Below are 27,656 nucleotides of genomic sequence, written 5' to 3'. Positions count from 1 at the left end.
TTTAGTTACCTTGCTCCATTGTGCAAACCCCATAGTTTGTATCCTATCTGGGGCCACAGTAGTAGGTCAGGGGGAGAGAGCGGGGTGGGGAGAGAAGACAACTGGGCTTTGCTTTAGCCTCTCGGGACCACAGGCCTTCCTTGGGGTGAGGAAGTTTCCCTTCACACATGGTGTTGGGGCCCCTGGTGAAGGGCCCCTGTCGCTGCCATCACCACCCCGGGATGGCCTGGGGCTGCAGTACAAGTGAACAGAAAGAAGAATTGGGATTTCGTCCACTCTGTATGGGGGCAGAGGGCACCCTGGGGCCCTCCTTCCACACGCTGGTGCCCCACCCAGGAGGTGCCCCACCCCAGCTCCGGGGGCCTCGCGTCCAGGCTTGGGCACAGGACAAGGAGAAGCACGTGGCGTCTCCAGGGAACTTCCAGTCCGGGTCTCCCGCCCCCCAGTCTGCCTGCGGCTGTTTGCTTTGCGGAGACCCCACTCCTACCCCGCGTCTGTCGGTGGGTGCTCCCTCAGTACCCTCCCTGCGCCTCCCCTCTGTCCTCACCCATCTTGCCCAGAAGCAGAGCTAGTCTGAACTTGGTCGCCTCCTGGCTCCTGTCCTCTCTGTGCTGCGCTGCCCCTCGGCAGGCCTTCTGTCCCCTGGGCTGCTTCCTGTGGCTCCCGTGGGGTGGCTGATTTGGTCTCTCCTTCACGTCTCCCAGACGCTGTGCCAACTCACACTTCACCCCCTCTGCTGCCATTGTAGTTCTGCCTCGAGTTTTCATTAAGTTTCCTTAATGTATGTGAATTCGTGGCGAGGCCTGGCCATCCGTGTTCAACGACCCCCTGGAGATGGCGAGTCCCTCACCCCTGTGCTCTGTGCCGTCCTCCTCTCCGCACTCTCACACTCGTGCTCACACTCATTGGATTCTGATTCCTTTTCTGTTGTTCCTGGTCTTTCGTGGTGGGTTTCCTGCCCGTGGCCCTGGATCTGCTATTTGAGGGCATTTCCTGAGGGAGATGGTCAGCGCAGGCGTCCAGGCTAGCACAGATTGTCCCTGGATGGCCAAGGCTGTATAGAGTCATGGTTGTCTGTGAGCCCTCTCCCCAGGCAGCAGGAATCAGCGCTGCAGGGCACTGTCTCTCTGGCCACCCCTTTTCTGACCCTCTGCCATGTCCACTTTTCTGGAGCCGCTGTGAACCTGGCCCTTCTGGGCTGCCCGGCGCTGTGCCTTAGGATTAGCGCCTGGGGCTCGTGCTGCCGCTTTGGCGACCTGCACTCTGTGGCTTTGCCTGGATCTGCACTTACAGCCGTCTCGGTGCCCTCCTCTGGCCCCTGGACATCCTCTGTACGAGCCTTCCCGCGAGGGCCACTGCCGCAGCGGCCAGCCCTCCTCCAGGCAGAGACGCACTCTCCCCAGTCCTGGGGTGATTTTCTGGTGAAGGGGCAGCGACATATTTATTCCGTCATATTAAAGTCAGAACCTGGGTAGGTTTATTTTTAAAATATGATACGATTAGACACCCTCGTATCTTAGATGTCCTTGTCCCTCTGCGAGCCTAGCCTGATTGATCTGTAGGAAAGATGTGAGTAGGAGGAGGAAGTGGGACAGGGCAGGAGGGAGGTGGAAGGTGCCTCCGTGGAAGGCAGTGAGGAGGAGGGTAGGGGCACAGGGGACAGGGATGCCACAGGGACCTTGGCTCAGGGTTACATGTGCTGAAGACATTTTTGCACAAGGACCCTGGACTCCCACCCAGCGAAGCCAGGAGACCCACCCCCGTATTTCCCACGCTCACTGCCCTGTGCAGGGCCGCCCCAGGCTGCTGTCACCTAGGCTTGAGGGCCGTCTCCCGCCACCCTGCTCTGGGCCCAGGGTCACTCCTCTCGCCTGTGGCAGCTTCCCACACACTGGAAGCAGAGCTCCTCGTCCACCCCCTCCACAGCAGCCGCCCTGCACGGGCGCGTGCTGGACAGGACAGGCGTGGGGAGGACACAGCTGGGTCTGGCCAAAGCCCACAGAGGTCGGGGGACCTTGCAGCAGGGGCCTCAGGGTTTGGGCCTTGGGAGGCTCCTGGGCACCACCTGGGATGGAGCGCCAGCCCCTCCTACTCCATCCCAGAGGCCTCGGCCCCCTGAGGCTGCAGCGGGTGGCACCCACGCGCTGTCCATGGCCTCAGCCCCGACCCCAGATGGGCGCCACTGCTTCTCCTCATCTTGGGACGGTGCCTTCAGCAATGGTCCTCCTAACGCTAAACCATAGGCCGCGCAGGAGGGAACAGGGAGCGCGAGGCGCAGCAGCACTTCGGGTCGTCATGGCGGGCGGAATCCCGACTCGGGCTTCACAGAGGAGACGGCAGGCCGAGTCGGCGTGTTAGGGACAAATCCCCACATTTCTGACAATCACGGTTTCTCGCTCTGGCTGTCAGTGCCCTGCCTCGTGCTGCATTCACGGGGCTCTGCTTCAGCCCCCCCTGGGACCCCAGAAGCACTTCACTGTTCACCTGAGATGGGGCACAAACGACCTCTGACGACCGAGGCCTGACCCCCCCCCCCCCCAGTTTTGCTCGTCCTGAGACTCATAGGAGAGTGATTAGATCCAGAGAGACAAAGAGGAAGCGAGGGCTCGGCCTTCAGGGCAGTGATGGTGTCCGAGAACCCGGGACGGGAAGGGGACGTCCTTGGAGCTTCACTGTCCTCGTCCCTTTGTGCAAGGCCATTGGCAGCCGTCGACTGGCTGCAGCTCCTCTGTTGCAGTTCTGCAAAGCTGACTAACACAAAGAGCCTGAATTTATTTATTTTTGAGACAGGATCTTGCTAAGTTGCTAAAGACCTTGCTAAGCTGCTGAGGCTGATCTTGAACTTGCCATCCTCCTGCCTCAGCCTCCTGAGTTCCTGGGATCACATGCTCCCCTGTGGCTTAGCTTTGGGACCAAGTTTCACGTTGACTCTACCCACACTCCGCCGGGCTCTGTGCCTCCAGAGAGGGCGATATTTTGAGTGTGAAGCCAAAGAGGCATTAGCCCTGCTGTCAGCCTGAGGCACAAGTCACCTGCCTGGGTCTGAGGAGCAATGAACGTGCAGCCGTAGAAGGGCTCTGTGCGGCAGTAGATGCAGAACACTCCAGTAAAGGGTTTGGAATGAACGGGAAACAGCTCTTTGTGCTTGACGCCTTCAAGTCCAGGAGGGAGAAGGGGTGGCCAAGGCCAAAAGGTGCTTGAACTGAACGACATCACGTGGTAGGTGCCCCATCTGGGCCCCTGCCCTGGGTCAGTGCCAGGTGGACCGGAATGTACTGTGTGGACCCATGTCGGGGGAGCTATCAGAAGCAGCAACACTGATGGCCCTTTGGGGGTGTTTATGAGAGATGTTTACAGTTAAACAAACAAATGGGATGCAGCCAGAGCAAGGCACTGCCTAGGCCCAGCCCTTGATCCTTTCCGGGGGAGACACAGACAGGGTTGCTTTGCACATAGGGGCCATTCCTGCTACCAGGGCCCTTGTGGCTAAGGTGCCACCTGCCTGTTGCAGGGTAGGAGGAAGCCCTGGAAAACGGGCAGGTATGTGCAACTAGCCAGCTTGACAGAAAGTGGGAAGATGTACCGCAGAGCTGGTGTGAGAGCCCAGTGCTCACAGCCCAGGGCCCACGTGGCTCTGAACACGGTCAACAGGACCGTGCTCCTCCGAGTAGGGCAGGAACGGCACTGCGCTGCTCCTTGTCCAAGCACAGGGAAGCACCGTGCCGGGCCAGGTGGCACATGGAGCTTTCTGGATTTCACCCTGGGGCACGTGTCTCCTGGGTGGTGACCTGGTAGATCATGAATAAAACAGCACTGGGCGACTCGAAAGGGGCTAGGGGACAAAGGCTTACGAGTTTCACAGCATTTGGGGGGATATTTATGAGAGACACTTACCTTGGTTACAGAAAAATGTCACGTGAACAGAGCTAAGTATTATTGATTTCCCCCTCCGTTTTGGTATTAGATGAATCACCGCCAGTACAAGCTCTGACTGTATTAATGGGTTTCCTTGGATGACTACTCAGCCGAGAGAGCCACCCCATTGGAATTCCAGGGAGAGGGTTATTGGACGTGACAAATAGGAGAGGAGGGCGGTTCTCCTCGGCTGCTTCAGGGATTACACAAGTGCTGTGGGAAGGGCGGACCTCCTCCTCCACAGCCAGACGGGAGCTTTTCTGTTGTGCAGTGGTCTCACCTGCTGACCTGCTGCCAATGAAAGCCAGCTCTTGGCTGCCATGTGTCTTTTTTACGGCCGAGTGTCTAGATCCTAGCACAGTGCCTGGAACACACAGGGGTCTCAGGGAGTGTCAGGTGTGAATGGATGGTGGAGGATGGTGACAAGTGAGGGTGCGCCTGGTAGGGAGAACTAGGGAGACGAAGGAGTGTGAAGCCCCCTGTGCTGGGTGGGTGGAAGCGGACAAGCCAGGGTCGAGGGTTGCCTGGAGCCTACTGACTTGCAGGCCATGCTGATTGGTTCCATCAGGCAGTCAAGGAGTATCCTGGGGCACTTCCCACTCTCAAGGAGTCTGGACTTTGAACATCACCTACGTGGTTAAGTGCCATCCAGGTGGGCATTTCAAAGAAGTTATGCAACTTGATCTGGTGCAAGGGCGGGGGAAGTTTTCTCTGAGGAAATCACTTTTACTTAAAGATCTGAAGGAAGGGTGATGTTTTTGATGCTATACCAGATCTTTTATATATATATATATATATATATACTAAAAATCACATCTTGTATTCCATAGTTCCTGACAGAGAGAAATATAATTTCCTTGTGGGTTGACCTGTGTCCAGCATCCTTGATAAATTTATTTATTCCGTCTAATAAGCTTATCTCTTGAAACCAGTATATTCTATACATATACAATTATGTCATCTGCAAATAATGAAAGTTTTATTCCCTCCTTTCTGATCTTCATGGCTTTGATTTCTTTTTCTTGCTTTATTACACAGGATTGGATCTCCATATTCCATATCCAATATTCTGTGTCAAATAGAAATGGTGATTGTAGTCACCCTGGTTTTACTCCTGATGTCTTCTATTCCCATTTTCCTCAGTTTGTGTTTTTGTTTATTGTAAGTGAATATTGTTATTTATTCCATGTGAATGAAAACTTTCAGACAGAGATAGAAGAGACCGTAGTCACCAATCACTTGTTGTGTGCCGTGTATCTGAGGGTGTAGCAATCTACTTGCGGGAAGCCATCTGGCTGGTGGGTGTGGATGATCAGGGCTGCTGTTGAGTAGAGAGAGCTCAGCAGTCTCCCTTGGGGGCCCTTCTGGCTTTTACAGGGGTCACACTGCTGAGCCAAGTTCCCCGTCCCCCTCTTTCTTTAGCTTCTTCCTTTACATTCCCTCCTGGGGTGAGCTGTTGCTTTGGCTTTGCCCTCTTAACTGGCCCGGGAGAGACTTCTACTTGCCCTGACCCCTCCAGCCAGGACCTGAGGTGAGGCTGCACCAACAGCCAAGTAGGTTAATCCCAATTACCCATTTGATGATGGGGAAATGGCCAGTAGGTGGATCCACAGACCCAGTGGACATACTAGAAGCGGACTTTGCACAGGACTCCATGTATTATCAGGCCCTGCTCTAACAGGGGGACCATCATGACACTTGGGGGTCTCTGAGTCTCAATATCGACTTGGACTCTGTGTCCAACAGTCCTCAAAATACCTGGGTATTTCCTCCCTTATTAGGCCTGGCCCACCCCCACTGGGTTATGCTGCTACTTAACATTCAACACTTAACTTCCCGTATATGCAGCAGGGAAGCAGAAACATCCTGAGTGGAGACGCCAGTTGTCACGGGGAGCGAGGCCTCAGTGCTATTTCCCAGAACGGGGGTGTGCCAGCTCTTACTGGAGAGGAGGGGGCACTCTGCAGGCTTAGAAGGTCCTGGCAGGCTCAAGGAGTCACCATCTTTGGCCCAGAAGTTTCTATCCTCTGCGTTAGGGTCCCCGAGTCCCCCACCTGCACTGGGGATAGTGTGTTCTGTCTAGAAAAGCTTTCCTGCAGGTGTCCACATGCTGTGTCCCACGACCTGCAGGTCTCGGCTGCACATATCCTCAGAAAGCCACCGACCACCCAGTCCACACGTGCACCCCCTCGGCACAGCCCAGTACCTCCAGTGTTGTTCTTTATAACTGTTTGGATTCCTCCTCACAACTAACACTGGAACCATCCCACAGAACATGCATCCCTGACAGCAGGGGTGGATGGTGCATGTACAGTGCTCAGTGCTGAGAAGGTCCTCGTAAGTCCCCGTGGAATGAAGGCGGCACTTTCACCGTAAATCCCTCCCTAATTGGCCTGTGGTTACAGACAGTGCTTTGTGAGATGCAGCCTCTCTCAAATTTGCTGAGACTTGATTTCTGGCGTTCCAGCTGTTTCAAGAGTGTGCGCTGTGTGGTGAGCCCTGGGTACTTGGTTAAGCTTCTGAATGACATTGTTCAAATCTTTTGTGCTGTTTCTCTTTCTACTATGTGATCTACTAAGCATTGAAGCATGTATTTTCATCTGCCAATCTCTGCTTGGATTTCTGCCAAGTATTGCTTTAGCTATTTTCGGCCTATGTTATTGGGTACATAGAGGTTTAGAGTTGTATCACCTCTTGAATTGAACATTTCATCAATACGTACCTCTTCATCTCTGGTGATACTTAGGCTTTAAATCTGTTTTCTCTGCTGCCTTTCCATCTCTTCCACCCTTTCACTTCCAACATTCATTTCCTCATCTTTTTCTCTGTATCAGGTCTAAATGGTATATAGCGAGATTCTATTTTTAATCTAACTTGTAATCTCTTATTTGAGGATCAATCTCTTAGCTTGGCCTTCCTATCCCTCTGTTTGGATCCACTATTGCCATCTAGTACTTTCCATTTATTCTGTCTGGGGCTCGCGTGTGATTCTTTCCTTTTCTCTATTTCTTGCCATATTTTTCCCTTTTCCATTTTTTAATGGCTTAGAGGTCAGAACCCTTATTTCCCTTTTTAGTGGTCACCCTAGAAATTCTAACATAGACATGTGCCTAACAGAGTGCAAGGCTAGTCAACATCTTCACCATCCTCTCAGTCAGCACCAGAAACTCATCATGGGCAAGTCTCCCAGGCCTGCCTCCCCCACCAGTGTGAAGGAACTTCTGGTATCTTCACAAAACAGACCTTGTCACTGTGATCGCTTTACCTGGTGAATACGTCCATTCTTCTCCTCCACAGAGTAGTTGACACTGTGCGCCCGGCTCTGTTCCAGGCACTCCGGATACAGTGGCAGAGCAGGCAAGGGTCCCCAGCCTCGTGGACTTTCATGCCAGCTGGGGTGACAACTCTACGTGTCCCCGTCCTCCCTGAGTAAGTTAGATGTTAGCAGGGGGCAGCTCCTCTGAGGAAGAGGAGGAGCAGAGCAGGCAGGCTGGGATGCAAACTGATCTCCTCCAGGTGGTCAGGGGCGGCCTCCGTGAGGAGGAGAGGTTTGAGTGAAGGCTGAGGGAGTGAGGGCGCGAGCCATGTCCCCCTGGAGCAGGAAGCAGGACAGTCAGTGCAGTCTGAAGGTAGAAGGACTTGGAGTGTGGAAGGACAGCAGGAGGCCGCGCCGCTGGGCAGAGTGGGCCAGGACACGCACGAGCAAGGAGCGGGCGGAGGGCCAGAGCGTGGGGACCTGGGGTTATTGATCGCCAGGGCTTTGAGCCCTGCAGGGCGTTGGGCACAGGAGCAACAGGATCTGACTCCCTGTGAGGAGGCTCCCTCCCACTGCGGTGCCGAGAGGAGGCCAGTCAGGAGGCTCAGGTGGCAACCAAGTGGAGAGGACCGCACCTCAGGGCAGGGTGTGGCTGGAAAAGGGCAGAGGGGACACTCCTGATGGGTCGGGGGTGGGTAGACCACGCGTGTTTCTGAGGGTGCTTGTCCTGAGCACCTAGAAGAAGACAGTGGCCATCAGTGGAGGAGGGGAGCTGAGGAGGCACCGGGTGGGAGGGACCTTGGGAGCTCCACGTTGGACGTCCTGAAGTTGAGACATCTTCAGATTCAGAGGCGGTTGAGTTCCAAGTCCGTGGTTTCTAGGGCGAATCCAGGTTTCCCGGCCTGAAGCTTATCGAGGTGCTTATTTAAGGAAGAAATACAAGAATGACACAAAGCCAGTCAGGAGGGGCCCTGAAGCCCCAGCTCACTGGGTCTACAGAGCACTGTCTTTAGGGGACGGGAGAGGGCCCGGGCTGAACACAGGGACGCTCCTGTCTTTGGCAGAGAGGGGAGACCTCCAGGTCAGAGGCTGGAGGAGCGCAGCCACTTGAACTGTGTCCTCCAGAAAGAGGGGTCCGACTGCCACCCACTGTCACCTGTGAGTGGGACCTCATTCAGGAATAGGTCTCTACATGTGGGATAGAGTCCAGGGGGGGCCCAAATTCAATACATCTGGGTCTTCATGAGACAAGGGGGATTTAGATGTGACACCCACAGGGAGAAGGACAGGAAATGATGGAGGAACAAAGCAGAGTGACACAGCGGTACGCCGTGCCAGGGTGGAGACCCAGGAGAGAGCCTCCCCTGGAGACCTCAGAGAGAATACAGCCCTGCTGGCCCTGGACTCCAGATTGCTGGGCCCAGGACTGTGAGAGAGCAGACTGCGGTTGTTAGAAAGTCATCCAAGCATAGTTCATTACAACAGCCTCCGAGACTGACCAGTAAGTATGGACGAAGAACAGAGCCGGCCCCAAGGCAAGGGATGGAGTCTAGGACAGCAGGTGGGGTGTGGGAGGCCAACCTTATGGGTGACTGAGTTACACTCCCCAGCTGGGTGCTGAGGCGCTCAGTCACAGAAATGGGTGTGTCTTGCTACAGCCCCATGGGTGAAGCTACGGTCACCTGTTCCTTTGTAATATAACCTCTTGCCCTGTTTAGGATAGAATCTTCCATGGAAGTGCCTTGTGCGTGTCCCCTCCTCTTACTGTGCCCTTGGGTGTGGCCTACCCAGGTGTCAGTCAACCTGCTGACAGTGGACATCATGAAGATAGACTCAGCCCCTGAAACCTGACCCCTTGCCTCATTTGAACAGCTTCTCCTCAATAAAAGGGGTCAGCACGTGCTCTCGCTCTCTTTCTGCGGACCCTTAAGGTCAGAGGAGCCGTCACAGCGACCCCAAAGAAAAAGGTACTTGTGTCTCTTGTGGGGTTATTTCGTGCAGCCCGGTTAGCCCAGTTTAACTAGAGTGACCCCTGAGCCTTTTAGTCGCGAGAACAGAAACCCGACAGTGGGGGAGACCGAGGCAGGGAGGACCCTGGGCAGAGGATGCCACAGGAAGGATAAAGGCATATCAAGGAGGAGGGGTGGTCACGTTTGAGGAGGACTGAGAACTGGCCACTGGCCACCACGGAGGAGGCTAGAAAAGCTCTGATGCACCAAGGGGACAAGTCGTTTGCAGCTTGTCTAAGAGACGAGGAGGAAGGAAATGGAAGAGACAGAGTAGGATGACGCTGTTAAGGAGAAGAGCAGAGGAAAGCAAGGAACGTGGCGGTAGTGCTGGAGATTTTCTTTAAGATGGAAGAAATAACAGCGCGTTTGTAGGCAGATGAGAACGTCTGGTGGTGACTGTAAAGTTGATGAAGTTCAGAGTCGGGTGGTAGGACTGCTGCAGGGCCGACCTTGAGCAGGCAATGAGGACGGAGCTATGGCCCTATTTTTATCTCCTCTTGAACTCAGAACATCTGCATTGTACTCTCCTTTCTATAATATTTATTTCATTTTTTTCCAGTGTTTTCTCTCTGTCTAGGCTTTTTTAGTACCATCTTTTGATTTGTCTTTTAATTTACCAACATTCTTTTTAACTGTGTAGTATCTTGTTTACATTGAGATTTTAAACTTAATTATTGTATTTTTATTTCTAGAAGTTCTGTTTATCACCCCCAACTCTGCCTAGTTGGTTTTTAGATTTTCTTGTTCCCTCATCAGACTTTTATTTATTTTCTTTCTTTCTTTCTTTCTTTCTTTCTTTCTTTCTTTCTTTCTTTCTTTCTTTCTTTCTTTCTTTCTTTCTTTCTTCAGATTAAACAAACTCATTTTATATTCTTTTTCTGGTAATTCCAATATCGGAGGAGACTTAGCTGACCTGATTCTTAACTTTTTGCTTGGTTCTTTCCTATGGAGGATCATTTTCTTATTGTGCTTGGTGATTTTTTTTTTCTTATGACATCAAGCTCCCAAAGCTGCACTGGATATAAAATCAAAACACCTTGATCACCTCATGCGAGATCTCCACCCTCCCTGAGTCTGCCTCACAAATCCAAGGGCACATCACCTTCTCTATACTCGAAGTTTTGGTAAAAATCTCTGAACTAATAACTTATGTGATTTCTAATTATTTGGGGGCTTTAAAGTCTCCTTCCCTAGGTGAACATAAACTGCAAGCACGTGTTTTCTAAATAATTCAACTTAACACTTTTTTAAACAATGAGGCCATTGCAGCTGTGTTCATAATTAATCATTTCTTCCCTAATGTAAGACCTTTCTAACTTGGGGAGAGAAATCCCAAAATTCTAAACCAGATTTAGAACCAAGAGATTCTAAGATTGCTCTTTCAAAATTTTTCTACTTTATGGTAACACATTATCTTAAGTTTGACCCCAAAATTTTGTTCCCACGCTTTATTTTTCTAAGTCGGGGAACTCCTTTCTAGGATATGATCAGGGCTGATCTCATGAGAATCACAGACCCCATAGCTGGAAGAACTGAGGCCTATCCTTGCCCGACATTGCCCACTGACCATCCAGAAAGCGTGATTTCCCATAAGTTCCCTGGATGGGTCTGATGTGTTGAGATGGGGTAGAGATGCCTGTCTCCCAGATGGACTCTACTGAGAATCCTCTGGACCCAGGTGTGAGTTGGGAGCAGAGGTGAGGAGCCAGTAGTACCTGCTTGAGCCCAGAGTGAGCCCCAACAGGATTGGGCACTTTTCCTCACTTGATCAGATCATTTATTGAAATTCAAGATGACTTCAGTCTCATCTACCTGTGTTATAAATAAAGTATTACCCAGGACAAGAGAATATGTACTAAAAATGGAAACCAATGATTCAGTCATGTTATTTGTACTAGCTGCCTAAGTTATAAGAGAAAAAAAATTAAATGTTAAGATGGTTTCTCTGTCTTTAATGTAGGGACTGGCTATGGCAGAAATGCCACAGGAGAACTAGCCAAAGGAGCCGTGTTTATCCCATCAGCCAGTTGTTATGGGGAGAGGTGGGGTGACCTCTTTGTCATGCCAACAAGCACCCACCAGACTCAGGCTGAGGCCATATAGGGTTTTGGAGGCTGATTGTAGTGGGCTCATGAGGTGAAGGTGAAGCTCAGGAAACCCCAGTGGCAGGGTTTTGGAGGAGCATGGGCTGACTGCCATCAGCTCAGCCGGGTCCACCCTAAGCAGACAGCCACCCTCGAACAGGTCTTGGGAGCCCGTACACTCCCACAGAGGAAGGGGGAGCTGCAGGAACTCCATGTCACGTGGGATGCATCAGTCACTATTCACTATGTGAGTTAAAACCCAGTACATCTGCAACACAAGAATGCACACTACTGCTCCTGCCCTCAGCCACCCGATGGCAGCATGGCTCTCCAGTAGCCTCTGGAAGACGCTGCTGCTTCAGGCCTCAGGGCAGATCGCATCTCAGCAATCCCCACACCATACTTGGAGAACTGGCCCCAGGGGCCCTCCTGGGGGCTGACCAGAGGGAGCCCTGGTCAGGACCACGTGTCCAGCAAGACCAGAGGTGACCACATGCTGGGGTCAGCAGTTGTCCTCAGACTCCTGTCTCTGTGACCGTCTTGCCTCATAGACTGGGACGAGGGGAAAGTCAGCGCGGAGACTGCTGACTCGTCCCCCCTCCTCTCCCTGTCCGGGTGATGCTGTGAGCTCTTTAGAGATCTGCGCTTCAGGCAGCGAGAGCCCTCCACTAGCCACTTGGGATTCGTGGCCAAGACGCCAGGCCCTGGCCCACTTGTGCAGAAAGGCCGGCTTTCCCACAATACACAGGTCCCCCTGAGACCCGGAACACCATCCTGTCACCGGGTCAAGAAGGGCTGAGGTGAGGCTCGTGACTGCTGCTTGGAACACAGGAAGCGGGAAGGAGTGGGCCGGAGGGGGAGCTGCGTCGGGGCCAGGTGGTCCCTGGGCACCAGCTTGCCCATCACTCCCGGCCCACTGTCAGGAGCCCCTCATAAAGCATCCAGCAAGGACAGGGAACACATGTTTATTTTATGAATGACTTCAGGGAAAGAGGAAAAAAATCACCCGAATGTCATCCAGGAGGCTCTGTTCTTTTTATTATGTTTTGTCGGTAAACAAAAAAAAATTGCCACATTTAATACTTACACCAGTCCTGTGGGATTTCTCTGACTAATGCAAAATGACAGTTGTCGCAACATTCTATATAAATACAAGTCTGTTTGCGGGAGCCTGTTCTATTTTTAATGTAAACCACACCTAACTTGCTCTGAAGAATGGCACCCTTGGAACACTGCGTCCTGCCTGTTGTCTGTTCACGGTTCTGGATTGTCTCAGGAGCGGCCCGGAAGAAACCAAAAGCATCCCAAAGTTTTAGTTTAATGGGAGAATTATTCACCTAATTTCCCTGCAGCAATTGTGTCACTTAATTTATTGTGGTGCAGAGCGTAGGATGACGGGGCTAATGAGCGACACAGTGTATTTGGTGAGCCGACCTATAATTTAGAAGCTGCTGATGATCTTAGTGCTGTCTGAAGTCTGAGCAAAGCAGGCAGTAAAAATAAAGAATATACTCTCGGATTACATAAACACGCAAAAGTCCCGAGACACAGTACACGCACGCACACACCAACTGGTGGTAGCTCGTGACCCGCTGTGGTTGCACGGAGCATGAACTTACCCTGCCTGCCCAGAGGTACCAAGGAGACTGACACAGTGTGTGATCAGGTGCGGTGGCCCCCTCCCCAGCCACCCCTCTTGAGGACCATGAGCTGATGGGGAGTTAGTGGAACAACGAGACCTCCCCGAGACAGGCGAGAGTGACGTCCTCCGTGCTCCAGCCCCTGTCACTGCCACCGCACCTCCCTGCACCCGTTCTGAATGGCATCAACTATGGGACCCCTCCGCCCGAGCGGCAGGTCCCACAATGACCACTGGCATTCGGGAGCTGAACAGATAGAGGCTTGATGGGCCCTGCTCTGGGGTCTTCAGGTGGGAATGGCAAACGTGTCGGGGGACAGCTCTTGCCGGGAGGACGAGCTTCTCTGCTGGTTTGGCTTTAGTCATCAACCCAGCCCTGAAGTTGGCAGGATGAACCTACAGTGAGGAAGAACCTGTGGATGAGGTCTGATCTAACCCCAGGCCCCGTGTCAAGTGACAATGATGACATAGGTGACCCTTTCTACAAGGTCACACCTAGGAAAAAAACCCATGAATGGGCACAGGTGGAAAACCTCGTTCTTCCTGCTCAGAGAGTTCTTTGCACTGGGAAATTCCTGGCAGAGGAACCATATTCTGTCAGTGGGAGGCGTCTGGGCCCCTGCCCACAGCCCCAGCTCAGGGTCTCTGTGTCTGATCCAGGTAGACAACCTATGAGCTGCAAGACGAGGGTCCAACAGCACCCATGCCATGCCACCCGTCCCCCCGTAAATCCCAGACCTCCGTGGACCTCTCAGAACTTGGAGCGACATATTTACATACACAGAGTGGGTTTAAAAATCAACTAGATTCGCTTTGTCTTTTGCAGTCTCTTGAATAAAGCATTTTTGTAGCCTACTCAAAATCCTCTCTGCGTGTTTACATTTTAATGGGTATTCCAGTGAAATGGAGGAATTTTTAAATTATTATTATTACTTACATTTATCAAGAAGGGAGGAGGGGAGGAGCAGCCAATGGCCGGGCTGCCTCTGTGTGCGTCAGCAGGCCACAGCCGAGCACGCAGGGCATGGTGTTCAGCAAAGTGCAAAGGAGAGGAAAGGCCATTTTTACTTGTCCCTGTGAGTTTATGGAATTTTAAATCTCAGACATCACCGAACAATAGGAAGAATTCTAAGAAGAAGCTTAGGTCTCATTGGTCCATGTGGACAATAAAATCCGTTTTACATAACGAGGTGCCACTCAAGCATTGTCCCTGCACGAAGGGAGAAGCGGGAACCAAGCTCCCTGGCGTGGCAGCAAAGCCTTCCACTGGCTCTTTGTCATAGCTCATGTGACCTTGGCAGGGAGTGCTCATGTGACCTCGACTCCATGTCCGCATCTTAGGGACAGTTTTAGTTCCTTGGACTGCATAAGGGGAAACCCTTCTCAAACCCTAGGGCACAGAAGCCACTGTCTGGAGGCGACAGGTTCTTTTCGGTGTGGAAGGGGGCTCTGCCTATGGCAGCGTGCAGCTAGCATAAAATCCTCTCATGCAAAGGGCGCCCCCATCACAGTCGATCAGACGATGTCATACAATCGGGACAAGGCAGTTTGGGGTCCTGTGCATGGGGCAACTGCCAGTGTTTTAATCTTCCCTGGGGGTGTCTCTCTTGTTCCTCCCCTGACATTCCCGGGAGATCCCTAATTAAAGCTACAGATGCGGTTTAAAAATACACTCACCAGATGTTCGTTGAAAATGACCTATCACTGGCAGCGGAGATGGAGGGCTGCTGCATCTGAGGCCTTCCAGGAGCCTTTTCTAGAATGTCATTCGGTATGCAAATGAAGCCCAGCGGAATTTTAGATCCAGCCCCGCCAAACCATAAAACCGACTGCTCTGAAAGCCATGCATCAGTGATCCCTGTCACCTGGCATCTGGAGTGCGGGAGAGCTCAGCTCCTAACTGGAACACGCCGTGGCCCGACTTAGGAGGTTCCCCTCTCCACCAGCAGACAATCTAAATGGATGGATCTGTTCGCTGGAGCTGAGACGGCTCCCTTTAGGATATTCCATTTTGAAAGCCAAATCCAGGCTCTGACAGCCACCAGACTTGACTGGACCCATATGCCAGTGAGAAGGACCCTCGGGGGTCGGAAACCCAGGAGGCCAGCGCCGCAGCTGGGCAAGTCAGACCCGAGGCCACCTTCTGGGGTTTCATGAGGATTTTTCTGGCGAGCTGCAATTAAGTTCTAAGTAAGTGAGGTCTCAGACTCGCGCAGAGCTGAGGGATGAGGGATGTAGTCCCTGGGAATGGATATCTTGGGGAACAAAAGGACTCTTTCTTTCCCAAGGACTAAAATTTACAGGAGCACTTTCTTCTCCGCGTATTTATCAAAGTAAACATAGAGGTCAGATGGCAGTTCACCCAGCAGCCACCTGCCGGTGCCCTGGGAGGCCATCAGGCCTGGAGACACCCATCAGAACAGCAGCGTGCTCTGGGCTGTGCACGTCCCCAGCCTCCCCGCCTGGTGCCCTTGAGCTGCCCCAGCTTGAGGCATTGTGTGCTTCGAATAAAAAGATGGGCCAGCTCCAGGGAGCCCCATACGTCCCACTCTGGGGAGAAAGCAAGGCCAGGCTTTCTGGCAGAGGCAGAGTGGGGCAGGATTCATGCTCAGAGAGGATGGGCAAACAGCTCTGACGCGCGCGTCCCCCTGGGTGGAGCCTGCAGGCCAGGCTGACTTACAGTCAGGAATTCTGCCCGTCAGCAGAGGTAGATGTGTTTCTAGATAATGTTGGAAACAGGACCTCTGCAACCCTGGCGTTTTAAACGCAGAGCACAGGCTTGTGTAATAAGGAAATGGGATGCATCTATTGGTGGTGGGGAAGAGAGCCTGGAAGGCAGATGAGGTGTCTCAGAGGCATAATTATTTATCAAACTAATTAAAATGTAACCACAGGCTCAATGCCTCCAAACAACTGAGCTCCTCTGCCCAAGAAGCACCCTTTGCTGAGCACCTGTGATGGGAGCTTTCATTCATTATCCCAAGAGCACAAACAACAAGGACTGGCTTGGTCCTTTGGAGCGGCCACTCCCACCGTCTGCCGGCCCATTGCTACCTGGGCTGGTGTTGGTCCAGAGGGGCGGGCCAGCTGGCCCCAGGGCAGCCCCAGTGGGATGAGTAGCTGCACTGGCTGGCAGTGGGACGGGGAAGAGGAGCGCAGGGTATTCATCAAGCCCAGGGCCTGTGCCACTCAACTGGGTATTCCCTGCAGCCCGGAGTTGGGACACTGGCCGGGAGGAGCTGCTGTGGGAACGAGTGGGCCAGTCGACTCCAGTGAAGGAGAGCACTGAGGGCCGGCGTGGCTTCTTGGCCATCCAGGAGAGTGGGCAGGGTTCCTGGGCGTGCCAGGCCCTGCCTCCTGTCCCTTGCCTCTCGAGGGTGTGCACGCACGGAATGGACGCTTAGCACAGTGGGGAGGCGCAGGGCTTGTGGCATAGCTGCGAGGGGTGCTGCAGAGCAGAGATCTGCTGAAATGACGGGCAGAGCCTGGGCGTGGCGGGGCCAGGACAGGCGCCGGGTGGCTCTGGTGTCTCTACCCATTGGCATGTTTCCTGTCCTGGAGGGAGGGTGGCCGGGAGCATCCCCCTAGAGCGCAGCTCAGGCCTCAGCGCAGGGCTCCAGGGTCACCACAGGGGTCGGCCTCACAACCGTCCCTGCCTCCCTCCTGAGTCCCCAAGGAGCCAAAGCCCGAGGCCTCCTCTGTACCTTCCTTCAGGTCTAACAGTGGCAGGGCCCTGGAAGCCATTGTTGTGCTTGGCTTGCTACTGAGGCCACAGAAGCGACGGCCAATGACAACGGCCTGAATACAGAGGCCTCGCCCCTCTGGGAAAGAGGCAGGTGGTGGTGGACTCTAGAGGAGAAGGCTGTTGAGTCCCCGGTCACCAACAGCTCTGGGGGGCTTGGCCGAGCATCGGCCCATCAGTATCATCAGCTGTGACAGAAATGAGTCGTCCCTGTGGCCCTTGCTGAGTGGCTGTCCACATCTCACCTTGCCCTCTTCCTTCTGGGGAGGTGGCAATGACTTGCAAGGTGGGGAGAGCACAGGCGTGATAAGGTTGTGACAGTCCCTTTCATGCACCAGCTGGACCAGGCAGCAGTGCCCAGATCTTGGTCGAGCACCAGTCTAGATATTTCTGTGAAGGTATTCTATAGGTGTGATCAACATTTAAATCCATAGACTCTGCAGAACAGATGAACTTCCATAATATGGTGGGCCTCATCGATCAGGTGACAGTTCTGAGAGCAGAGTCTGAGGTTTCCTAGAGAAGGGATCATCCTTCCAGACCACAACCCGGGAGCCCTTCCTGAGTTTCTAGCTGCTGCCCTGGAATTTGGACTCAAAACTCCAACATCAATGCTCACCCACATCTCCAGGCTCCTGTCTGCCCTACATTCTGGGGCTTCTCAGCCCCCACAATTGATCATGTGATCCCATTCTTTAAAATGAGTCTCTCCCTCTCTCTCTGTCCCCTCAAGAGTCAGATATGGACATGTAGACATCGCTGTTGGTTCTGTTTCACCAGAGAACCACCTGATACCGGGGTGGAGGTGCCACTCCTCCAGGTTTTGGAGCTCCTGACACCTCAGTCACCTTCCTGCTTAGGTGCCACTCAGCACCTGGCCCCCTGTTAGGTCCCAGGAGGAAGGACACAGAAGTTAGAGGGGAGCCTCCTCTGGCCAACTCACAGGTTCCTGTGGGAGAGCGAAGCCTGAGGCTGCTCCCTGGGGCCAGTCCTGCGGGGCAGAGCTGTCTGCCTTAGCTGAGCGCAGACTGCGGGCGCATGGCGGGGCCTTTCTGTAAAGCCCGTCTGCCACGTCTGCCACATCTGCCACGTGCAGTTAGGAGGCTTGTGGTTCTTTATTCATTCACTTATTCAAACACTTAAGGAGCACCTGCCACGCCCCTAACAGACCTGCAGGGGTCGGGGATGAACAGTGAGAAAGACCAGGTCCTGCCCCATGGGCTCACCTGGGAGAGGCGTCCAGCCAGCCGTGAGGCCTCAGCAGAATGCATCCTCAGGTAGCTGCAAGAGCCGTGAAAAGATAAAGAGGACAAAAAGAACCCTGGAAGTAACATGACAACGCAACACAGATGTGCCTGATGCCACTGAGCTCCCCTCTTCAGACGCTCAGAGTGGTAAAGCCGATGTTATATGTACTTTTTAAAATTTAAGGTAAAAATAATTTTAAATGATTTCCAAATATTCCAGATTTTACTCTGGTGGAGACTGAGCTGTCTGTGAGTACACGAAAAGCCGCTGGGCTCTAGGCTTCCTCCTGGGGCCTCTGTGGCAGGTGAACCATCTCAATGCAGCTGGTTTTTTAAAAAAGCCAAGCGAGGGGTGGATGGATGGTTTCAGAGATGGAAGTCAGGGCAGCCCTTTCTGAGAAGGTGCCACCTGGGAGGGATTGTTGTCATCATGCTACAGAGGACTCCCGTATCAAGGGGGCTGCATGCCTGGTGCAGTCTCAGGTGCCGGCCCTGCTGCTCCTCCCTTCCCGAGCGTTCTGAGATCCCCCTTCTCAGAGCACGTCCACACTGGTCAGCAGGCACTCAGGGCTGACCCAAGTCCCAGCAGCCAGTGACAGTCCTGGACAAGGCTGACTCCCAGGAACCCACAACCCTTTTCTGCAAAGGGCTGGTCAGAAATTCTTTCAGACTTTGCTGGCCCTGTGGTCTCTGTTGCAGGGACTCAGCTCAGCTTAGAGCACAGAAGCAGCCACAGACCTTGTGGAACCCAAGGGTCGTGGCTCTGTCCCACATGATTCCATTTACCAATGCAGGCAGGGGCTGGATTGGGCCACAGTCAGAGTTGGCCAACTCGTGATCTAGCTTGTCAGTTTCTCTTTTCTGGAAAGACTTCTAGAAGGTAGACCGGCGGGGGCTTGAGACATTCTGCCCCCCCCCCTTATTTGTGTCCAGGGAAAGGCTTGTAAGGTGCTTCATAGCCAAAATCCTCCGGAGAAATGAGATGCAGGACCCGTTAGACCCAGATGCATCTCTGTGAGGAGGCCGAGGCGAAGGGAAGGCCCCAGAGGCAGCTCTTTCCTGGGCGATCATTTCTCCTGCGGCGGTTAATGAGCTGCCTCTCATGCACCCACCTATCCTTCTGCCCTTCTTTTCTTCCCTCTCTCCCTTCCTGCCGCAGTCTGGCTGGGCACAAAATAACCGAGCCGCCACACAGCCTTGTAGGTTCAAACAGCAACTCTCTATTCCCGAACTCTCACCGGCACTCTACACACACTTCCCAGGAACACACTCCCTCCACCAGGCTCCACTTGCCAATTCTCCCGGCACCCCGCGAGAACTCAACGGGAACTCCAAAGTAGTCAGCGAAGGCAGCAGGATCCGCCCTAATCCCAGAGCCGCCCTAATCCCGGAGCAGGGTCACCTTTCAACCATTCCCTCTAGCACAATGCCAGGCGTCATTCCGACTAAACTGTGGCTCTCAACACCTTCCTTCCACCCATCCATCTACCCGTCCACCTACCCATCTATCCACCCATCCATCCATCCATCCACCCATCCACCCATCCACCCATCCAGCCACCCATCCACCCACCCATCCATCCATCTATCCACCCATCCACCCATCCACCCATTCACCCATCCACCTATCTACCCATTCACCCATACAGCCATCCATCCACCTGTCCATCCATCTATCCACCCATCCACCCATCCACCCACCTATCTATCCACTGCTTCATTTGTAAACAGGACCTCAGAACCTACCCTGCATAAAACTGGCTCGGGCCACATGGATCCAGTGAAGGACAAGGCCCAGCCCTGTTCTCAAGGGCTCAGGTTATGAACAGAGCCCAGTGTGGTCCACACACCCGTGCAGTGGGTGTCATGCAGCAACACAGTGGGGAGCCACTGGGCAACGCGCCTTCTTTCTTAGACCAAATGAGACAAGCCTCCGCAGCAGGCCTCCAGATTCTAGGACCCCAGCCCTCTGACCGCAAAGGGTCTCCAAGGTGGCACTTTTCCTGAAGGGTCTGGGTAGCCTGTGCCCTGAGCCCTGAGCATGGCCACTGGGCCTGTTAGCTGGGCTGGTGGCTTGGAATGAGAGAGATACCTACTTTCCAAGCACGTGGGCACTGCTAGGAGTGTCTGGTGCTTTGGGTTGTCACGAGGAAGAGAGGCAGAGTCACCCATCTTTTCCCACACACGGGAGCAGGTGACCAACCCATGTGCCCTGAGCAGATTGGGCCACCCTCCAGAAGGTGGGACACAGCTGTCTTTGTGTCCAGTGAAATGACAATATCTCCGTCCTCCGATATCCAGGGACAAGCAAAGTCGGCTGGGATTGTTTGGGTGACAAAGAACAGGAGGAGCTCTTGTCAGGAGCCATTTCTCCTCTGCATTGAGCTGTCGCCCAGGTTGGAGGTGGCTCCCCTGCAGACGACAGCCCCAGCTGGCATTTGCCCAGCCAGGGGGTGGTGGCAACCTGGCCAGCCTGGGTTTCCCGTCTGTGTGACTGTTCCGCCATAAACATCATCTGTCTGTGCGTTATCTGCGGGCACGTGGGGCTCGCCAGTTTGGCCAGGGTCCAGGGCTTTCTGTCTCTGCAGAACTCAAAATCATGGCCGGGTTTCCATAGGATACATGAGATGCCGCATCCAGCGGGAGGCAGATTGAAGTCTCAGAGGGCCCACGGCCGTCCTCCAGGGGAGCGGGAGGGTGAGCAGGGACAGGCCAGGCCGCTGCCGTCTGCGCTGCCTCTGACCTCAGCACGCAGCATCCACCCTGCGTGGATGGCAGCAGTGGTCATCACATTGACTGTGGGCACCGCGATGGGTGCTGATCACACTCCGTGCCCCCGCGGACCCTCCCAACTCTATTTGGCAAATGAGGAAATTGCGGCACAAGGGGTTTCTTCATTGGAAAAAAATGGGCACAGACTCTTTCCAGGGGGCCCTGGGGCTGACCCTGGGAGAGGCCCGGGTCTCCGATGGCCTGCAGTGTGAGGCCAGTGCGGCCAGGAGACCTCAAGAGAGCTGCGGGCTCCACAGTCTGTCCGGGGGCTCCCCTGGGCTTCCTGGTGGCTCTGGCGCTGGCCCTGCAGGACTCCTCTTGCACCTCTTGGCACTTTCGGGGTTGTCCTGATGGCCCGCCACAGGGGCGGGATAGTGGGGCCCCAGCGCTTGCCTCCTGCGCTCTCTGCATGGGACCCTGCTGCTCAGGTCATCCTGGAGGGTGGGGCCGGGGGCTGTGAGGTCAGGATGGGAAGAAATGACTCTCCATGGTGGTGACAGATGCCTTTGGTGGCCCCCGAAGAATGGTCCTCATTTCTTAAAATCCTGTAACTCAGAGCCATGGGACAACAGGGGACAAGAAGTCAACCCCGATGTTGGAAATAAGAGGGGAGTCAGGAAAGGAGAGAGGGGAAGCCTCCCATCACACCCCGTCGGCCACTAGACAGGTGCCCAGGCACAAGTGGCCGAAGACAGCTCTCCTGGCTGATGGCCCAGCCCCGTGAGGCCAGAGGGCAGACGGTCTACCTCCTGGGCTGCTTTCTGAACCCCTCTCTTGTCCTTGGCGAGGCACTTCCACGTTCCCCGGGACCGTCAATCAGACGCGGATCTCCCTGCTCCTCTCAGGGCGGGAGGCGAGTGCCCTCTGCGCTGTGGACGCCGGTTCTACAGCCATGTACCACGTGGCGCCAGCCCTGGGCTCCGTCTCCCTGACCCCAACACTGCTAAAATATTGTCCTGTGGATAGGAAATGAAAAGGGTACAACCTTATTTCTTCCAAGATTGCCCAATCTAGCCCAGAGGTATAATAAAACCCCAAACTCTCCTTTCAGGACTCATCTTTTATAAGTGATATCTCTCTACAGTAAGTGGTCAGCCACAACTGAAGCCAAACACAGGCACGAGGGAGGGCTGCCTTGACAGGGCAGTTTCCTACGGACTGAGGGGTGCAGGGCACACGGTCGTCCAGAGCTAGGGCCCCTCCAGGGCCACCTCGGCCATCCCTTTGTGGCCACACAGGGCTGGAGCCTGGGTTGCCTGTCCGGGGAGGAGTTTGTTTTTAAAGCAAAGGAGGATTTAAGTCACTGTGTTTGCTGTGATCCCGCCGGGACACACGATTATGGTTGACTTTGAGTGACTGCCTAGGCCTCGCCCGCACAGCAGATGCCTGGCCCAAGAGCCGGCCACGAACTGGACATTGCCTTTGCCACGTCCACCTGCTGCCCACTCCTCCCACCTTCCCACCTCCCCAGGTCAATGGCCCTCCCATTTCCCTGCCCTTCATTTCAGTCTAACCACTTATACTTTTATCCCCAAGTGACACATTGTTTAGTGTTGCCTGGTTTTGAACTTTATAAAGCAAATGTTTTGTAGCCTCCGAGGTCTTCAGGGATTGGCTCTGAGGTCCACCATGATGCCGGTCCCACCTGTGCTCACGGCCTGGGGCTGCAGTGCATCCCTCTCCCACCTCAGGTCTGACCACAGTCCTCTCCACACCCGCCCGAGGGCTTTCACTTGTCTCTGGGTTTTGCTGTAAGGAAGAGCACGGCGGCCGCGCAGGTGTCGGAGGCCCCAGCAGTGCCCTTGCCGAGGAGTCCTGCCACCTGCTGCTGCGCCGTACAGCAGCCCACGCAACCGCAGTCACACGTGCTGCCCGCAGGGCCCAGCGGACTCCTTGGCCCTCCGCACCCAGAGCCTCGGCTGGGAGGACCTGAGCAGTCAGAACGCTGGACTGGCCCAGCCCATCCGGTCCAGAACCTCGCTGCGAGGTCTCCCCAGTACAGCAGCTCCGGCTCCCAGCAGAACCACAGAAGCCTCAGACGTGTCCCGGCCACGTTCCGCTAGTGAAGCCGGTCAGCAGAGCCAGCCTGGAGGCAGGGGCAGGGGCTGGGCTTCACCCTCAGGGGACACGTGGCAGAAGTGGTCTTTACTGGGCCCCACGACATACACACATGTGTTCATCTTTGCCAGTGAACTCCAGCCGTCCCCCAAGGCCATTAGCAATTCACAGCCGCCCAGCAGCGTGGGAGGGTCGCCCTGGCCCCCACCCTCGGCAGGCGAGGCCGGACTTCTCATTGTTGTCAGCTGAGAGGGTGCGAAGGGGCATCTGACCAGGGCCTTCATCTGCATGTCCCTGATCTCGAGGGAGGCGGGGCACCTCTCCCTACGTGGTCTAAAGTCACCAGGCTGCGTGGAGCTGTGACCGGGCTCCTGTGGGAAGATGGGCTTGGCCAGTGAGTCTCCTCCCTCAGGGTTGGTGCCCACCATCAGAACTGCTTTGGAAGCGGAAGTCTCTCTAGTGCGACCTCGACCTCGGGGGAGGCAGACCAAATGCCTTTGAAGAGGAGGGGCCGGCTCCAGGAGGCCTGCCGTCCTCGCGACCCCGGGCCTGGCAGAGGTGGCCTTCTCGGGCTCCTGACATCCTGACCTCCACAAGGAACTGTCTGGTCTTGCCCCGCCCAGGTGGCAGCCACCCAGTCCACTTCCTCTCAGGAGGCCCGGCTCCTGACCCCTAGCTTTCTTGGGGTGTCCCCTAGTGCCAGGCCATAGCTCAGAGCCAAGCATCCTGATGGACTCACTGGCCTTCACAGATGGAGGTACAAAGGGCATCTGGCCCACAGTGCCACCTGTTCCCTTCCTGACTGCAGGCCACCTGTCCCATTCAGCTCGGATATTTGGGGAGAGCCCTTGAAAGGCCCAAGTGCTCCTCTCCAAACTGTGAGCCACAGATAGGGAAGAGGGGCCTCGTCCCAGTGGCATTCCTTAGTGGGGCACAGAGGACGGTTCTGTGACGTGGTCTAGGACTTGGCCCTACATGAGGGGCCTGTCCACATTCCACCTCCTCCACAGCCATCTGCAGCCTTGAAGCCATCAGGAAGGGGCTGCCAGTCGTCCCCCACTTTCTGACATAGGGGCCATGCTCCCCAGAGGGACATGGACTGACCCCGGTCACCTCAGGCCTTTGCTGCCCCACCCTCCCTGGTCACTGCCTTTAGTCATTTATTTAAAAGTGCTTTCTCGGGTCGCCGGGAGCTGGCACTTGCTCAAATCACCTGAGTTCCCTTGGTAAACTGCCACAATCCAAGTGGCTTAGCACAACAGGAAAGTGTCCTTCCGCAGTTCTGGGGACCGGAGGCCTGCAGTCAAGGTGTGGGCACAGCTGGCTCCCTCTGGAGCCCGAGGAGACTCTGCCTGAGTTCCTGGGCTTGCGGATCACCCTCAGTCTCCGTCCACCAAGGCACAGCCGCCTTCGCACCGTGTCCTGTGCTACCTTTTCCAAGGACACGCTCATTGGATTCGCCTCGCCAGATCCTGTACGGGGTCTGCACCCTTATTGACTCCCCCTACTTCAGATAAGGTCATATTCGCAGCCTCCGAGGGTCAGGGTGTGGACGTGTCTTGGGGTCCACATCTGTTGGCTTGTCACACTGGGGTGGAAGGCTGGCCCACGAGGGCCGGCCCCAGCCAGAGCCGTGGTGCAGGGCTGTCGGGGCTCTGCTCACTCGGCCTGTTTTGTGGCCCCTGCTGTCGGTTGGTGTCAGCCTGTTTGTGTCTTCTCTTGGCCAACGGCTCTTCCTGCGCCCTGGGGTTAGCTTCCTCTGTCCGGCAGCGTTTGCTCAAGACTCTGCCGCGAGTCTTCTGATCCACGTCCACTCTTGGCCTCCGTCGCAGTGGTTTCTCAGCTCCAGCTTCTGCTGCGAGTTCTCCTATTGCTTCCCAGCCCGACTCCTCGGGAGGAGATCTAAGGCTGAGCCCAGCTCCTCGCGTCAGCAATCCACCCAGGGGCCTCGGTCCATGGTCCTGGGGGGGAGGCTCTCTGGGTCCACACGCAGGATGGAGCTGTGGTACCAGGCGAGGCCACTCCGCCTGCCCCCAGAAGGGTAGAAGCTCTCCTAAACCAGCGGAGGTTCAGGTGTCCAGAAGAGGACAGGGTGACAGTGAAAGGCTGGGACCCAGCAAAAGGGAATTGTCCAACGTCTGTTAACGGAGACATGTGAGTTCTAGTCCCGTTTGAGAGGAGAGTGGAATGAATACTAGAAGTCAGGAATCGAGTGACCGGGGCATGACATCACCACGGCAGTCTGTTCCCCACTGAGTGCACAGCCGCCAATGACAGGTGCCACCGCCCTTTAGGGACCAAAGAAAGATGGCGCTGCCTGAATCACTAGTTCTGACCTCCCCAGGCAGGAAAGGAGGTCGGTGGTGGAGGAGACGCCCAGCAGTGCCCTCGCTGCCTGTCCTGGCCTCGGGCCTCCCGGTCCCCAGTCCTGGGAGCCCGTGCCGCACCCCTCTCACCCAATAGCAGGAGTCTCTCTTCTCACCCCCGCACCGTCCTGCCCTTGGTCGGTGAGAGATTCCATCCCAGGGAATATCGTGTCCCCACACTCTGGGCTTAAGATGGCAAATCCAGGCGGTGACATAAACGCAAAAGTCATTACCATTCTCGGCGCGTGTCTGTTAACGACACCGCGGAATAGCGGTAATTAGATGAAGCCTCATTTCCCAGCATCACCAGTGTGCTTTACATTTATTTATCGCCATTCTTTTCTCCTAAGTCAGCAAAACGGAGACGTGTACAATATCCCAGAGCATCTGACGAGGGGACCATCCTGTGACTGTTAATTACTGCCTCGTAGGCGTGCCCAGCCTGGCCTCGCCACCGGCCTCTTTCTGGGCTCCAAAAGGACAACTCACTCTTGGCCCTCGCCAGCTGGGACCCGTCTGCCATGGGCAGGTGACCTCTGCTCAGCCACCGAGGGCACCCCACACTGTCCACCTCAGCTCAGGCCATCACGACAAAATCCCACAGCCTGGGGGGCTTCTACCACAGAGATTTACCTCCCAGTCCTGGGGAAGAGAAGTCTGAGGTCAAGGCGTGCAGAGGGGGCTCCTTCTGAGGCCCCTATCCTGGGCTGGTAGGTGTCCCCCCTCCCGTGTCCTCACAGTCTCTGTGCAGTGTCTCTGTCCTAATCTCCTCTCCTTAGGAGGACACAAGTCACGGTGGGTTGGGCCCCTGGTGACCTCATTTTACCTTACTCATCTCTTTAAAGACCCTGTCTCCAAGTGCAGCCACCTGGCCTCCTGGGGCCGGGGCTGCCGCAGAGGGGCTAGGGTAGCAGCTCCGCCCACCAGACACACCCCGTGAGCAGGCACAGCTCTTCGGCTGCCTCTGCCCGGGCCCACGCCGTCCCACTTCCCTGCAGGCCCCTCGGAAGTGCCCGCAGCTCTGCACTCATCTCCAGGAGTTCCACTCGGGTCTTTCCTGTTGGGTGGGCTGACCATGTTCTGCTGGGAGAGAACGAGAAGTTCCACACCCAACTGCCAGCCCTGAAGAGCACAGCAAAGACTGCTCCGGGGAGCTGGGCGGACGCCACGTGTGCCTCTGTGGCCGACGCTGGCTGAGTCCTGGAGTGAATGTGTCTTTCCAGTTCCACATGCCAGGCCCCTGCCACGCCCTCACACGGCCTTCCTCAACAATCCTGCTGCAGTCCTCTGCAGGGTTTAGGTTGCCTTTAGCTTTTGATGTGGAAACTTGAGTTCAGAGGGGCTTAGAATCTGCTCAGTCACACAGCAAGTAAGTGGCGCGTAGGATTCCGTGGAAGTAGGTCTTTCTCATTCCAAAGCCCATGCCACTTGTCACTGTGCCATCTCGCCGACTCAGGAGTAACTTAGGACAGAGCCTTTATTATGCCACCTGATCACCTCAGTTTCTCTTTCTACAAACAAAGACTACAGAATCAGCCAGCATTCTGATGGCCCTTTCCCAGGGTCACTACAACAAAGGACCACAGATGGGGCCACTTAAACACCAGAAATTTGTCCTCCCCAAAATTTCAGAGTCTGAAAGTCAGAATTCAAAGGTCAGCAGGGTTCCTCCTGAGGGCGGCAAGGGTCTACTCCACCTCCCCTCCGGCCTCTGGCACCCGGGCGTTACCCACCACTGCCTGGCGTCCCCTCCCTGTGTCTGCGTCCCTCTCCCTCCGTGCATGTCCGTCTGTGCCAGGGTTCCCCTTTCTATGAGGACAGCCATTTTGGGTGAGAGCCACCCTAATGACCTCATTTCAGTTTGATCACCTGTGAAGACCCGATTTCCAAGTCAGGTGGCAGCCCTGGTACCGGGGTGGGGACTGGGACGTGCACCCCACGACAGCACTGAAGCCAGGGGACCTCAGGTTTAAAGTGAGCCATGATGAGCCACATCTCCTTGGGCTCCTGGCCTCAGACCAGCAGCCCCGGCTGCTGCAGAGGGTCCTGGGGGCAGGGGTCCACCTGGCTGAAGGGAAGTATGGGGAGCACGTCCTGGGCTCCTCTGGGCTCATGCTGGGTCTGACTTGGGTAGGGCTGGGGGGGCAGCATGACTCACGTGGGCCTCAGCCCGGCTTCCTGGAAGGGAGCTGTTCTGGAAGGGAGCTGCTTCCCTGGCTCCTGGCTGCCCTCTGTCCCTGCCCACCTCCTGCCTCCCACCTGGGCCCCCCACACTGAGGATTCCTCAGAGCAGGGATGGCAGGTGCTGGCCCAGGGAGAGTCTCGGGAGTGGAACGATGTGGCAGTGCTCTGTCACTGACAGTCCCTGCTTCTTGATCCACCGGGTCCTCCAAGACCTGCCGTTACTAGAGCCCCCTGGGAAATAATCCGCTGCAGACTTGGGTGACAGCTAAGTGTCATCTTTTATTAACTTGACCTCTCCTGTTGCAGGGCATCTGGGTGGAAACGGCGTGTTCCCGCAGCACTGTGGTGCGCGGTGGGAGCCACGGCCGGCCCGCCCCTCCTGCC

At 55.2% G+C, this 27,656-nt stretch overlaps 1 protein-coding gene across 20 annotated transcripts in view; it reads left to right on the top strand.

The window, feature by feature from the left end:
- The window catches only part of Camta1 (calmodulin binding transcription activator 1), a 744,390-nt gene that overhangs the window by 409,434 nt on the left and 307,300 nt on the right, over positions 1-27,656 (top strand). The window lies entirely within an intron of this gene.

Source organism: Marmota marmota, unplaced genomic scaffold, assembly GCF_001458135.2.
Source record: "Marmota marmota marmota unplaced genomic scaffold, marMar, whole genome shotgun sequence".
Lineage (NCBI taxonomy): Eukaryota > Metazoa > Chordata > Mammalia > Rodentia > Sciuridae > Marmota > Marmota marmota.
Note: the sequence above shows the minus strand (reverse complement) of the source record. Positions and strands in the feature narration are given on the sequence as shown.